Source organism: Lepidochelys kempii, chromosome 6, assembly GCF_965140285.1.
Source record: "Lepidochelys kempii isolate rLepKem1 chromosome 6, rLepKem1.hap1, whole genome shotgun sequence".
In the NCBI taxonomy this organism is placed as follows: Eukaryota; Metazoa; Chordata; order Testudines; family Cheloniidae; genus Lepidochelys; species Lepidochelys kempii.
The window spans coordinates 48,618,401-48,634,024 of NC_136385.1; positions in this window are offsets into that span (position 1 = coordinate 48,618,401).

Consider the following 15,624-nt stretch of genomic DNA (forward strand, 5'->3'; position numbering starts at 1 on the left):
TGAAATTGATCTTTTCAAAGGCATTGAGTAATAGCACTGCAAGCTAAAGCTGTTTAAAATTCTTCTGGACTTTATTGATCTGTATTAGCCACACATACATCAAATAAGCTGAACACTGTTTTCAGCCATGCAGTAGGTTAGTGCACTAGCCTTTCATCTCTAGAGAAGGGAGTTAGAACGCTGGCTTCGGGCTAACGTAAAATGAATTTGGTTGTTTTCCTACAAGCCCCTCTCAATATTTTTCCACATATTAAAAAGAACTGTGTCATGCATGACTGGCAATGCCTGCTTATGAGAGATTTGAGTCTGGAATAGTAGGGGATGTTGTATGATCAAAGTGCATTGGAAAAGTTTTCAGCAATACTTCATTGCACTAACTAACTACTAGTTTTAGTTTCTCACGTTAATGGAAAGTAAAATCTGCCCCTTTTTTTTTTTTATACAAAGGAAAGAATGGTAGTCCTATTGACTAAAATTTAAACACATCCACGCACACCTGAACCTTGTAAGCTAGACAAAAAGAGTGAAGTCCAGCCCAGCCCTTCCAGGACCAACTATAGTTAGAGTAATTTGTTCCCAGCATTGGTATAGGAGTTCTTGGTAGTGCTGCTCAGCAGTGAAAGGCCAGTCAGCCTTCATTGTACTTTATAAGCTTCATTTTAGAAGTTCTTACAAACAACAAAGTTTTCATCCCAAATAGAGTTCTCTGAGTGTGTGTCCGTGCTTTTTAAATGCATATGACCAAAATCTATTATAAAAATGAGATTTTTCATCTAAGGCCTGATTCAAAGTCCACTGTCTTCAATCCCTCTTTCAATTGACTACAATGGGCTTTACATTAGGCTTCAATTACTCATTTTATCTATCGATCTACACATATACCCCTATCCTCTTCCCTTTTAACTACTGTAGACTTATAACAGTATTACATCAAATACGTGTGTATAATAGTGCTTCACTAAATATGTATATTCATATGTAGAATATTTCTCAAACATTTTTTCTTGCCTCTAATAATCTTATGCCTATTCACATATCTTAAACATGCATTCTATACCTTTGCTGATACATTGTTCCCCATGTACCCTGACCAGTGCCCACTGAAGCCATTGGAAGGATAACCATTCACTTCAGTGGCTATTGGACTAGACACTATATATTTAACTTGTATCTGTCCCGAAAGAATATCCAGAAAGCTGACCATGGTTAGGAGGAGTATGTTGTGGAGTTTAGTCTTTCTTTAAATCAGGTGGAAAATATTTGGCCAAATAATGAAAAAACAATGTTGGGGTTTAACTCATTTCTCCTTGACAACTTGTTAAGCAAACATTCTCTTTTCCATTCCCACTATCTAAACTAATATTTGAACAACTTACTCTGTACAATGTGTTTGCTAACTGTTCCTTGTCTCTCTGTCTCTCCTAGTTGATTTCTTTTCATTCATAACTCATTTTACAGTATCTTTTTCAACAGGGCACAATGTTTAAAAGTATTCTGTAAAATAAATTACTACTAATACTGGACCCAACCCTGCAATCTTCACTCTCATTGATGTGAATGGGAGTTTTGTGCATGAAAGCACGGCGCAGTTTAGTCCAATAATTTTTTTTAAAGCACGTGTCTATTTGCCTCCAATGTTACTGAAAGAATGTAAATTATTTACCGTGAACAAAAGTCAGTTTGTCAGCCCGGGGTTGACTTTAATCTTAATCTATCATAGTGCAGAGCAAAGGGAATGTGCTGTTTATGTACTTCCCACCCAACCCCAGCATTGTTAACAGCCTGGGTTTTGTCACATACCTCAGTGATGAGAAATGTTTGGAGGCTAGAGAAAACGGCTCAACGAGATGGATGATAGTTCATCAGTAATACTACATGGAGTACATGCCATACAGCAGCTTCACAACATTTGTCAGAACCTGTTACTGCCACATCTATACAGTAGAGGCCCAGTCCTGAAATATTTAGGCGTTACTCAGGCAAAACTCCCATCAGACCAAATTTTGTGGCTCATCTATTTTTGATGTTTATCCAGTCATGTCATGTTTGGCCTTTTTGTTGGTGGCTGGTTGTGTTCCTTAAGGATATATATGTATATTTATCACTAATGCCATTTGTAATCTTTATTGTATAGCGTGATTTTTAAAGATAGATAATTTATATTTTAATAGGCTTCATTATGTCTGAGTAAATTTATTTTTGGTTTATCTTTACTGTATTGCAAGTCTCCTTTTAACATTCAGTCAAGGAAGAGATGGTGTCAGGGCCATGGTGTATAGAATCTTTCACATCTAGCTCATGACTTCATATCCAATTGGGGTCAACAGTGTTACCATTGGATGATGGCCAGTATGAAATAAACCAGTTATTTCAGTCCTATTCTAGATAGGTATCCCAATCGGAGAAAAAGCCACATTTCCACAGTTGCCACCTTTGTTGAAGTCTTAAGCAGAGATCCCCAATAATGGAGGGTCATGGAGTCAAAGCACCTGATCCCGTGAAGTTGTAATGCCTCTTATAAATGTGCTCAGTACCACACAAGATCAGGCCTGAAATGACCCTATGGTCTCTACAGGTCAGTTTGTGGGTCTATTAGTAGTACTGGGAAACTGACACTTTTAGATCATGGGCCAGACACTCAGCTAGTATAATTCAGCAAAGCTTCATAGTCTACTAGGGAGCTACACTAGTTTATTCAAAACGAGGGTCTGGCCCTTTGCTCCTGAGGCTTTATTCTCCCATTGCAGGATATGAGTAACTCCCATTGAAGTCATGGGTATTACATGTGTCCTGTAGCGGGAAGTAGGGCCCCTGGGCTTTCAATCTGGCACCTTTCACAAGTATTGAATTCATGTAAAACGTCACAAAGTAAAACAAATCCAATAAAAAGGTTTTTTTTAAATATAAAGTTAGTAGCACAATGCAAGCAGCTCCTTCCGAAGAATTTCACATTTTAAGCATGTCACTTTCCAGCCTAGGTATATAAGATACAAAAATCAGAAAAGAAATGGCAATAATCTGACACGGAATGAGACGTTATATAGGAGTTGTCAAAGAGTCAAAAGAATAATGATGAAACCAAGAGCTGCAAAAAGAATGAAAGGGAACACATCATGTGGAGATGACCTAATTCAGTAAGAAATTAAAAAAAAAAAAAACCCTCTCACTCTTCACCATGCTTATTGAGAACGAAGCTTATAAACATACTTCAGGCCTCAGTTGCCCTGTTGTAATTGTGAAATAAATCCATCTGGCCTTTCTTCTGTAACCAGGTTTATACTACATATGGCTAACAAAACAATCATATCAGATGTTAGAAAGTAATGAATAAATCACTAAAAGTATAAAAAATAAAAAAATCATAGTTTGGAAAATTAGCATCCAGTCAATGGCATCATACATCTGATCCCTAAAACCTCACATAAGTATGTATGTTACTTATCAGTGAAATTTATGTAACTAATTTACATAACATGTCACTAACTTAAAAACCCAAACAAAGCTTTAGATGAGTATTCAGCAATAAACTTTGCTGCCACCCTGAAATAGCTTGCAATGGTCTCAGACATACGTCACTACAGGAATCTCTTATATGCAGAAAAGCTCATCTGTTTTTAAAATGAACCAACAGATTCCAAAACTTTGTTAATGCAATGAATGGTCAGTTTATTTCAATTATTCCTGATCTTAAAGTATTTAAATTTTGAGGAAATACAGCAGCACTAAATATTAGGAGATGGTTATGTCTTTTACAGCTGGTAAACATTTAACTCAAACCATGAAAAGCAAATATAGTTATGGTTTTGTATTACTATATCACAGTATTCATAAACAACAGATTTTTAAGAATTAGGGTTTGGGGTTTTTTTTTATATTGGCCTGATTCTGCTCCCATATACATCAGTTTATAAAGATGTAACTTGAATGATTTCAGTGGAGTAACTCCTGATTAGCACCAGTGTATCTGAAAAGAGACACCAACCCACTTTTATCCTACCATTTTGAATTTTTTACCATCTGCATCACATTAGGGAGAACATTTTTCTCCCATTTTTAAAAAGGTTTATTTTCCCCCATCTTGTGTAAAGCTGGTTGTTTCAGGGTCCCAGTGACGATTAGCAAATAATAAGTTTCAAGAACATTAAAACAGTGAGGTTAATGACTGACAGACAAAGAGTTGTACAAACTAAGATCCAAGGCACGTATATTTTGTGCAGCCAGAGGAAACAGCTGAGATGCAGGGATGGTCATACAGGAACATACATTGAAATCCTATAATCCATTGGTCCATAACTATTTCCAGTGGTAAGAACCAAGAACTAACAATCAGACTGACCCTTCTGACCTTAGTATAAAAGATAAGGTGAACTGCAAACAAATCTAAAAATTCCATCTACCTCATCAACATGCTCAAAATGCCCTCTACAGCCAGATCAAGGGGAAGAGGAGAACTGCCAGAAAACTATCCCTGAAAAACCATCTCCTGTGACCAAACATCTCAGTAGCAGGACAAAAGAAGGTGCCATATCAATTTCATTTCCATTCATCATTGTTAAGGGCGAGTTTAAGAAAGTTTCATTGCCCATTAATACTCAAATCATAAGCAGCTGCACACGATATAGTTTCGAACGTAGCCGCATAACATTTATTTCCCTGGAGCTTTGTCCTTAAGCTGCAGACTGACAGGCATCAAGGAAATCCAGCCTTCTCTTTACAGAAACCCAGACAGAATTTTTTACATTTAGCAGCTGAACCAAACTTCACAAAAGCACCCAAAAAGAATTGGTAAAAGGTTAGGATAGATTGACTGTTTCCAAATTGGAATACTAATGATGATCTTTAATGAAGCCTGACAGTACAATCTGTTTCTTATTGTTCCCTAAGTGCTGGCTACTGATCATATTCACTGGCTTTAGGTGATGGGGACAGACAGGGACAAATGGGCCCTGCTGGTGAGCAGGACTGTGCACAGCTGATCTTTCAACAAGGATTAAATTAATTAAAATGATTCTCACATCAGAAGAATCAATCTTTGTATTTGTTATCATATTGTTTATTAATTTTGAATGATGACTAATTGGTACCACTGCTGCTTGGGTCATCTGGCTTGGTAATCTTCTTAGAAGACAGCAAAGAATGCATCATTTTAATAGCTCAGGGTGGGAGCAGGGGAGTTGAAGATGGAGAACATCCACCAAGCCTGTTTAGTACCTCTCCTAACAGAGTAAACTGTATGTGCAGGGACAATGAGAAAGAATGTTCCAAATGTTAACTTCCCTTGTCAGAATGAAATAAAATGGGCCAGATCTTTAAAGGGTGTAACTTGATGTAGTTCCATTGTCTAACTTCCAAACAATATTCAGGATTGTAAATAAACATGTAAATTCAGCCTTCTTCTGATAAGAATAGCCCAGGTGAGAAGTTATTTTCCCCAGCCTCTTTCTCAAACTTCACCCACCTTCAACCCAGCCACTGAAGGATGGGAAGCCCATTACTCTAGATAAGAAAACCCTCCAATATACAATTATCACTTGTAGTGTGGATTACTAGAACAACATTTTAATTATGTTCCTTGTTTCTAGGATCTTGGCTGCACTAGGCTATTTTCCTCCTAAAGTTTCCGTCATTGATATCACAGTTCAGCTCCACCAGTGTAGTGACAGTGCTACCGTATAAACAATGACAGTGTTACTCAGTAAGTTGAAAGCCAGCATACTACCATACCCCACTTCTCTGCAGTCCCAGCGTAGAGGGTGGAGAGCAGTGATGAGAGGATTTGAATGATCCCTTGAGCTGCACTCTATTCCAGTAGGGCTGGGGCTGACACAGAACTGCCCATAGAATCAGAAAGCCATAACTGGTTCCCTGACAGGCCACTCTTTCCTGTCCTGCTATGTTGGGTGGATCTCCACCACACCAGAGGATCTAGCCCCACATCTGGCACATTCACTTAAGAGGCAGTTTGCCCTAAATGAGAGGGATGTCAGCATATTTGCTAAGACTGAATCAAGGAGATCTGTCACAGATACCAACAAAACTGGATCCTCATTCTAGGTTTAATAAGACCTACTTCTAATGTATTTAGCCAAGCACAATGCATTAATTACCTGAGCAAACCGACTGAAGAAGTTTTAGATGGAAAACTAAAGAGCTCAGCAGATGAGTAATATTAATGATATCCAGGAGGGTTGATTACCGATCATCATGTAGCCATTCTGTTCAGTTTAAATACATTCTGTTCATGAAACATGATCCTGAACCAAACCCCATTTACACCCAATTTTTTTTTATAATCAGATGAATCAAAATGCCTCCTCCTACTGAGCCTCTGCCCTCATCCAAATTTGGGATGTTAGGAAACCCAGGTCTAGATCCTATTTTTCTGGCTAAGCCCATATATACTAGTAATGTGAGAGGTTGCAACTCTTAGTTTTAATTTAACCTGCTGTGTCTTGTATATATTTTCTCAAAACTACATGGGTTTTCTGTGTCTGTTCAACACCAGGCACAGTGTTCTTGCTCAACAATGCCAATAACTGTGTACACCAGGAGATAGGGCACAGGACTAGAAGTCAGGAAATCTAAATTCTGTTCCTAGCTCTCCCACTGACTTGTGTGCGCTTGGGCAAGTCTCAGCTCTCATTCTCAGTTTCCTAAGAAGCTTTCTGACTGCTGAATAAGTGCTAAGTGTTCCTATTACTCCAACAAGTAAACTTCTTCAAACGATTATGATGTTTTTATTCTTTCCCATCTTCCTTAGAGTAACAAATGTGTAAAACTCAAATCATACTATGAAAGTCAAACTGGGCCAGGGACAGGACATTCACTCCTTCCCAGTGGGAAAATCCCAACCTCAGAGTGATCACATCTGAATGTGGTATTCTAGCTATTACCTTGTATTTGCAATCATAAGAGATAGGCGGGTTAGAAGCATCTCTGTGCAATGCACTATTTAGAATTTTATTCCCAGAAGGCAAAGAGCGAGACAAGGTCAGCTTTCTTTATTTGTATTTGGTTTGTCTTTGAATCATGTTTGAACTTTAAAAGCTCCCTGTTATCTATTTTTAGAGATGCCAGCAACAGCTTGGGTTGGTGGTTCAAAATTTTCCTAAATACAAAAAGTTATGTTAAAACAAGTCCTGTCTCACATTAGTTCAATATTAAGGGGCTTCTTTACCTCTACATTCAGTGCTTGACAATTTAGTGCATTTCATTACTAACAGACATATTTTGTTTTTATTTGCAAATATACTTAAACATATAATATTTTCCATTTCAATCTGAGGATTACGTTCCGCTTTACAAATGTTGATGACATTAGCCTGATAATAACAGTGTACTAAGAACTATTATTCCCATTTTACCAAGGGGAAACTAAGGCACAGAGACGTTATGTGGATTGTCCAAGGTCAAGCAAGAAGTAAGTTCCAGGTAAAGCCAGGGACAGAACCCAGGTCTCTCCACTGCAGTGATACTATTAGCTGGAGAAGCGGAGTCAGCATTTCCCTGCCCAAATTAGCAATATTAGTATGAGCATGTGTAGAATGTATTCTTATATCCATTTTACAGGAATCCAAGAGGATCCCACATGCTTACTCACATGTACATTTTGACATTTGGTCACAGACTAAAAGGTACTTTGCCTTGGAGTGCTTTCTTTATATGCCCTCAGAAGCCCCAGGACTTTCATTTGTTTAAATCCTGCCCAAGACCATGGTGGACATTTTCAAGAATGTCTAAAGAGTAGAATGGATGTCCATCCTGTCTGAAATAGGTAACTGCTCCACGACACAGAAGATCCACAGAAGCAAAAAAGAATTAGAAGACAATCCTGCTAAGCTTGATCAGAAAACACATAAAAGAGCTGCCTCCTCAGACTAAACAACATGAATATTTTCTGGACAGGTTTTTAAAAAATGCTCCATTATGGGACAGTAGGGCCAAGGCATCTGGGATTTTTAATGTTTCAAAGCATCACAATATAATCTCCAAGTTTTGGTGGGACACAATATTAAATAGCAAAAGGCCAGTATCCCCTGTCAGCCTTTTCCATTAATTCAGAACTGATTATAACGTTACCACTTCCTGCCAGCCCTAAAATAAGTACTAGTCTGATAAGCAGATAGACGTCATAATTCTTAAAGGTGACAGCATCAAAGGAAAATGACATGGGAAAAGAAAATCAATGCAAGTTGCAGATAATTTAGGATTGCCTTATTTAAGTTCTATTTATTGAGAATGCTCTCTTTTTCTTTCTGCCAAGAATGCCTTCCCCAGAACACATATGGATATTTTCAGGTTTTGTTAAGGAGACTCAACTTCTAATTGGGGGTTTTCAGTTTATACAGTAACAAGAGACTGACAAGCTTTCTGGAATTCTTTGTCTCTAAATTCTTTTTGTCCCCTAAATACTTTCCCTGTTGGGAAATGCACTTATTCCAAATAACTCTAATGGCTAAGTCCTCCAGCAAATATTTTAAGTACCTAATTTTGAATAACACCTTGTCCTAGGAATTGGTCAGTTGTTAACCTTTAACCCTTTACACTGCCATGTGGGAGGGATCCTCTTAAAATTCTCCTTGTAGAAAACCTATAAGTAGTATATAAGTCTATTTGACCTCAGGATTTTCTAAAGGTAACTTCTGCACAGCATCATCTCATTTCTTTCTTATGTTTCAACTAACTCCTTAAACAGTGATTCAAAGAAACGCATCTTTTAATAAGATCTTAGTGGCTTTTTTCCATTGTTGTGTTCCCAATAAAAATACAGGGAACTAGTCAGTCTTTATGAAAAAATCATAGGTCATTTAAGGGGAGATTTTCAAAACAGCACTGACGCTACCATCAATTTTCACCAGGAATTGGGTGCCTAATTGCCTTTGAAAAATCAAACCCTTAGGGTAGATCTACAGGACGGCTGGGAGCAAGACTCACACTAGCAGGGCTCAAACTAGTGTGCTAAAAAATAGCAACATGGACATTGCAGCTCAGGTTGTAGCTCTGGTTCTCCAGATTGGGGGGCTTGAGCACCTGAGCTCCTGCCCGAGCTGCAATGTCCGCACTGCTATTTGTAGCTTGGTGGCTTGAGTTCTGCTAGCATCAGTCTGTCTACCCCAGCGAGGAGGCTCACTCCCTATAGGCTATGTCTGCACTACAGGCTAGAGGTGTGATCCCCCTGCTCCAATACATATACCTTCGGTAGGTCGATGAGAGCTAGCAGAAGTATAAATAATAGTGTGGCCATAGTGGCACACACAGTGGCAAGGAAGGCACAGCTGAGCAGTGCCAAAGACGTACCCACCATTTTAAGGTGGGTTTTTACTCTGCATGGCTCAGCCATGTTTCCACTGCTACTGCCTGTGCTACTACGGTTACTCTACTATTTACACCCCTGTTAGCGCTCATTGGCCTACAGAGAACATATATACACAAGCACAGGAATTGCACCCCAAGCTCATAGTGTAGACGTAACCATTGAGTAGATGGTTAACCAAAGCCTTCAGGACTATTTAGCTTGGAAAGGAGGAGAGTCAGAGTTATGATAGCAGTGTATAAATTACTGAAGGGTATAGAGATGCCAGCTGAAGGTTCCTATGTACTCTATCCCATAATATAAAAACAAAAGGACGCAGGTACATAATTGAAAGACTGACAATGTAAAGCAGATAAAAGAATGGCATTGTTATGCTATATCTAATTAACCCATGGAAATTACTGCCACAGAATGTAAGAGAGGCAAAAAGATTAGCAACCTTGAAGGGGATTAGAGATCTGTATGACAAAAAATAGCACCTGCAGTTACTCTCTAGAGCAGTGGTTTCTAAACTTATTCCGCCGCTCATGCAGGGAAAGCCCCTGGCGGGCCGGGCTAGTTTGTTTACCTGCCGCGTCTGCAGGTTCAGCCAATCGTGGCTCCCAGTGGCCGCGGTTCGCTGCTCCAGGCCAATGGGAGCAGCTGGAAGCGACATGGGCCGAGAGACGTACTGGCCACCGCTTCCAGCAGCTCCCATTGGCCTGGAGCAGTGAACCGTGGCCAATGGGAGCCATGATTGGCCGAACCTGTGGACACGGCAGATAAACAAACCGGCCTGGCCCGCCAGGAGCTTTCCCTGCACAAGCGGCGGAACAAGTTTGGGAACTACTGCTATAGTGGGTCAGACACAAAATTAAAGAGTTAACAAATCTCAGACTTCTGGCTATAAACTGATCACTACTTGGAGGGGTGGAGGAGCAGGAAGATCTCCCCCACTCCCCCAGGCATATTATAATGAAGTTACAGCATGACAGAGTTTTACACCTTTCCTTCCAGTACCCATCATTAGAAAGGGTCAGCCACAGAACAACAAACAAGGTGCAGAGCTGGCCTTAGCTTAATTTGGTGGTCAGAATCCCATCTCTGATCAGTACAGCATTTTACAAAGCCATTTATCCTGGCCTGAAAGTGATAGAATTGGGTCGGAAACAAAAACCCAGATCTAGACTTGGATTCAAGTTAGCAGCTAAAACTGGTGTTTCTAATAGAGCCAGCCAAAGTTTGTGTGGAAAGTTTCATTCATACCAGAATTTTTAATGAGAGAATGTTGATGCTGAAGAAAAATAAATTGTTTTCCTGAAAGAAATTTCTAAACAAAACAAATCTTGTTTAGTCTTAACACATCATTTCATTTTGTTTCAAAAAAAAATGTTAACTTAGTTTTGACCTAAAATGTTGTTTTGTTTCAGTTTTTTAAAACTGAAAAATCAAAACAAAGGAAATTTAAATATAAACTAAATTAATTTGGGGGAGGGGGAAGAGTGTTGTTTTGAAATGTAAAAAAAGAACAAAAAAACCCACCTTCCCCTAGGAAAGCTGAAATTTTTTGATTGAAAAAAAATCAAATATTTTTGTTAAACATTTCTCACAGAAAAAAATTTGGTTTCCTGACCAGCTCTAGTTTTTTAATGGGCCAATGTGAATAAAAAATGCAGTCACCCCCAAGCTTTTGAAAAGCTTGGATACAGATTTCAACCACCCAAATAGGAGATTATTCAGCTCTGATATTTTGATCTTGCCCCTTATAGGAAGATGGGGCCATACCTGGCCTGATTAAACCTGCTTCATACCATTCTGACAAAGCACAGCAGAAGAAATCATTGACGTCAGTTGCCCCATTGAATTTTTGCCATTGACTTCAATGGGGCCAGAATTCCATCCAGCAATTTAACATATGTCTAAGCCAGGAACAGAGTTCCCCTTGTATATAGGAATACCCCAATGGTGTAGGGCCAGTGCAAGCAACCTCCTCACTGCCTTGAGTTCAGGGGACACACTGGAGACGTGGCTACCGGATGAAGGAGTACCTAGAGTGCTGCAGTGGTCCCCAGCTCCTGGACGACCCCAACACAGGAAGTGGAAGACCATAAAAGTGGCATATAGCAACCTTTGCCCAGAAGCACCCTCTCTCCCCAGTGCTCTTTGAGCGACGTTCAGCCAGACCCAAAGATACAGTTCAGGTTGGATTCAGAGTCTGGATCCAGAATTTTCGTTGAACCCATCTCTAGATTAGGGGACATCTTTCTGTCAGATATCTTTGTGCTGTACTACTGAGAAAAAATTTATACATCTTCAAACAGTACATGGGTAACTACTGGGTTAGTCTGAGAATGAAACACTGTTCTTAGCATTCTGATGTAGTATTTTAAAAGTCAATTAATGCAATGATAGATTATCTTTTCTGTGAATATTTTTGTTTCCAGGAACTAATTTACAAGTGAACCTTATCATAAAACCAGCAGCTGTGGCTAGATCCTGGCATCTGAAACCCATGCTGAAAAGCTCTCAGGGGTTTGATTCATAAAAAAGCTATGTGCCCTGTTTATGGAGGTTTTCTCTTCCCCTCTCCCTGCCACTGCCCAATGCAGTGAATATGGGGGGAAAGGGTAGAACATAAAGTTCCTAAGAACAAATACATTTACATGATTCATGCAATTTCTGCTTTGTGGGGAAAAATTATCACCTCCATGAGAAGCAAATAGGGATCTGCAAAAAGAAAGTATAAAGGCAGACTAATAAAAACTATGCAAGCACTGGCAAGCCAAAAAGTGGGGACCACTTAAGCTAAAGCTGCCATGAATGCTGGTAATATAACAATGATATTTAATTGGACATTTGAGCCAAAGAATGAGCATTTGCCATAAAAACTGCAGTAACACAGGGTACAACATAATAAAGACAATATACAGACTAGTGCCCCAATCCTGGGAGTGAGATGTAAATGTGAGTTGAAGGTGCTCAGCAAGTGGCAGGATCCACTCTCTAACAAGATGTTAATATTACCGTGCAAAGTACTTCTTGGACCCCATATAGTCTGAGGCCTGGTCTACACTGAAAAATTAGGTCAGTGTAACTACCTCAGGGGCATGAGCAACACCTGAGCAACACAGTTAAACTGATCTAACCCCCACAGTTAGGTCGATGGGAGAATTTTCCCATTGACGTAGAAACTGCCTCTCAGGGAGGTGGAGTACCTATGCCGATGGCAGAAGCCGTACTGTCGGTGTAGGTAGCTGTGTTGTCAGGGAGTCAAATTCTTCTGCCCTTACTTACATTTGTGCACGCTCATTGAGTTTTCTCGGGTTGCATAACTGTTCCTGAGGGCAGAATTTGACATCGTATGTCTGTGTATTAGAAATGGGTAACATTGTAGGATTGTAAGCTTTTTGGGTCAGGGACTGTAACTCTATATCCTGCATTTGTACAGTACCTAGCACCCTGGGGCCCCATTGTCAGTTGAGCTCTAGCCACTACCATAATAAACATGATAAATATATAATAGAACCCTGAAAGTTGCTAACTTTTCATTAATCACATGTTCAGTTATCATCTGCTAAATCATACAATAATAAGACAAATAATTGAGTACACTTCACTAAGATACTGCAGACCACAAATTATCTTTAATATGTTTCCTGATACCACCAATAATCTTATTGCTGTGAACCAAATCCTAAACCAGTCTCTATTTAGGTGAAGTTCCCACTGAAGTCAACAGTTCTAATAAGATTTATCATCCTATTTCAAGTATAACATTTAAAAGAGCCCCATCCTCTGCAAAATAAGCTATAAGTTTGGTCTTCAGACTCACGGGATCCACAAGAAACCAGGGACATCTGCACAGAATACCTCATGCTTCCACCTCTTTGACCCAATCTCGGTATCCCATCTTTGCTCCCTGGCAGCATGGGCCTATTTGAATTGCACTACCAGCGGGGGTGAAAGTAATTTAAAGAACTTACCGGTAGGCCGAAGTCCTGAGCAGTGCGTGTGGCCTCAACCGGAAGAGACATGGCCTCAACCGGAAAAGGTGGGGCCTTTAAATACCTGGGCCCTTTAAATCAAGATTTAAAGGCCCAGGGGCTCTGGCTGCGGCTAGGAGCCCCGAGGCCTTTAAATCACCCCCGGAGCTACCAGCTGCAGAGGCAGTTGGGCGCCCCGGGGCTCAGGGGCGATTTAAACGGCCTGGGGCTCCAGCTGCTGCTACTGCAGCGGAGCTCCAGGCCCTTTAAATCGCTGATGAAGCCCTACTGCTGCTACCCCAGGGCTCCGTCAGTGGGGCTTGGGTGACGATTTAAAGGGCCCAGGGCTCCCCGCTGCGGCCGGAGCCCTGGGCCCTTTAAGTCACTGCTGGAGCCCTGTTGCTGCTACCCCAGGGCTCTGGCAGCAGGACTCGGGAGGCGATTTAAAGGGCCTGGGGCTCCGGCCGCTGCAGGGAGCCCCAGGCCCTTTAAATCACCAGCTGGGGAAGCCGGTCCGATCCATCACGGCGTACTGGCCCGAACCGGCTTACTTTCACCTCTGACTACCAGGACCCTACCCAGCCATGGAGAGTGTCCCCAGGAAAGAGAACCGAGACTCAATCAGGATTATATGCTCTGAGTTCTCTCTTTGGGGATGGTGGCACATTAATCAACAGGACTGCCCTATGGAAATTAATACAGTTCAGCTGTCCATTTTGCTCTCATTAGGACTGCCAGAAGGAAATGAATACAGTTCAGCTGTCCATTTTGCTCTCATTGTTATCATAGTTTTATCCCTATGTATGTATATACTTATGGCTCCAACTTCTCTGTATACATGTGGGTGAATGTGTTTACACACACACAGACACAGACACTTTAATTTTTGGAAGTCCATATTTAGTGTGTTTTCCTAGTCACATTATAGAATCCCCATTTCTTGGATACTGTATAAATTTTCCTCTAAGTGCCTCAAACAAATATCCTTACATAACAACCACATATTATTCCCAGACCACTACACTCTAAAAACCTCACACAGTTGTTTTTTCTCCACTGAAGCAGCCATCACCGTTTTCATGGTGTTGTCAAATCTGGGCCTTTTTTTTTTTTTTTTATGTTTGTTTAATATATGTACAAGCAGTTGATTTTCCCATTTCTGACTAGTTCTGCCAAACCTGTAACAGATTTTTCTATCACAGCTTGTTTGCGTTCATTTAACTGTGACATTTCAGAGGCACATATGCCCTTCTTCACTGTCTCAGCTCTCAAATGAAACCCAGTAAGAAACACTCAGGACTGTTGCTATTGCATTGAATGGCATAATCCACCAACTCAGGAAAAATAATGAATACAGTTTTATCTTTTACCAATGTGTTGTACTGAATGAATGGCCAGAAGTGAACATAAATAAAATAGAATTTGTGGATAAAAGGAGTGTTAACCAGGATACAGTAAGACATAAATTTTTTCCATATTCTGGAGAAAAGGAGTCCTCTGAATGAAAGTTTTACTGCACGAGACCCAATCCTGAGGTCCTGAGCACCTCAGTCAATGCATGTGTGTGTATTGTTTATTTAAAATTATAGCAGGAATCCAGTCATGAGGGAGACTGAATGAGGTTCTAAAAAGAAGCTCAACAGGGAAGTGGAGTGGGAGGCTTTAGGAATTATACTTTTTTTTAAAATTCTAATCCAGTTCCTTGGTCAGTACTAGAAGAAAATTATCCTTACCACAGTCACATGGTAAGGTTCTCAGCACCTTACGGCATTGGGTCCTTTGTGATTACATCTGCAATATAGATAATAGATACACTTTGCCCATCACCTCAGAACTTGAACTAATGCCTCATATTCCTTAAAAATATACAAGAATTAGTAGATAATGGTTTCTTCAAAAAAGAGATGTTTCGATACACACATTGTAGGTGAATGCTGCTCTCTGTTATGTTGGTGCAACCCCACTGAAGTCAGATTCCTCATTCAAATACCTCCCATAAAATTTACTTTTTTTTGTAAGGCTCAGAGCCACTACTAGCCAAGACAAGTGGAATACCTTCTCCACCCCAACATTATTTTGAAGGAGAAGAGAAGAGAAAGAAAATAGAGCAATAACCAAACAGAAATATATAGCATTCAATGTTCATACTTCCGCTGTCTCCCTCAGTGTGTCTGGTCTTATCTGTGTCTGTAAAGTCATTGGGGCTGAGGCTGTCTTTGTAGTTTGTACATCCTCAGTGCCTTGCCTAGGATAAATAAAAATAAAAAGGGGTGATACTAGCAGAACAGATACAAAATGTGGCAATATGTGGATTATGGCCACAACATTCAGTTTAGAATTTTGAACACC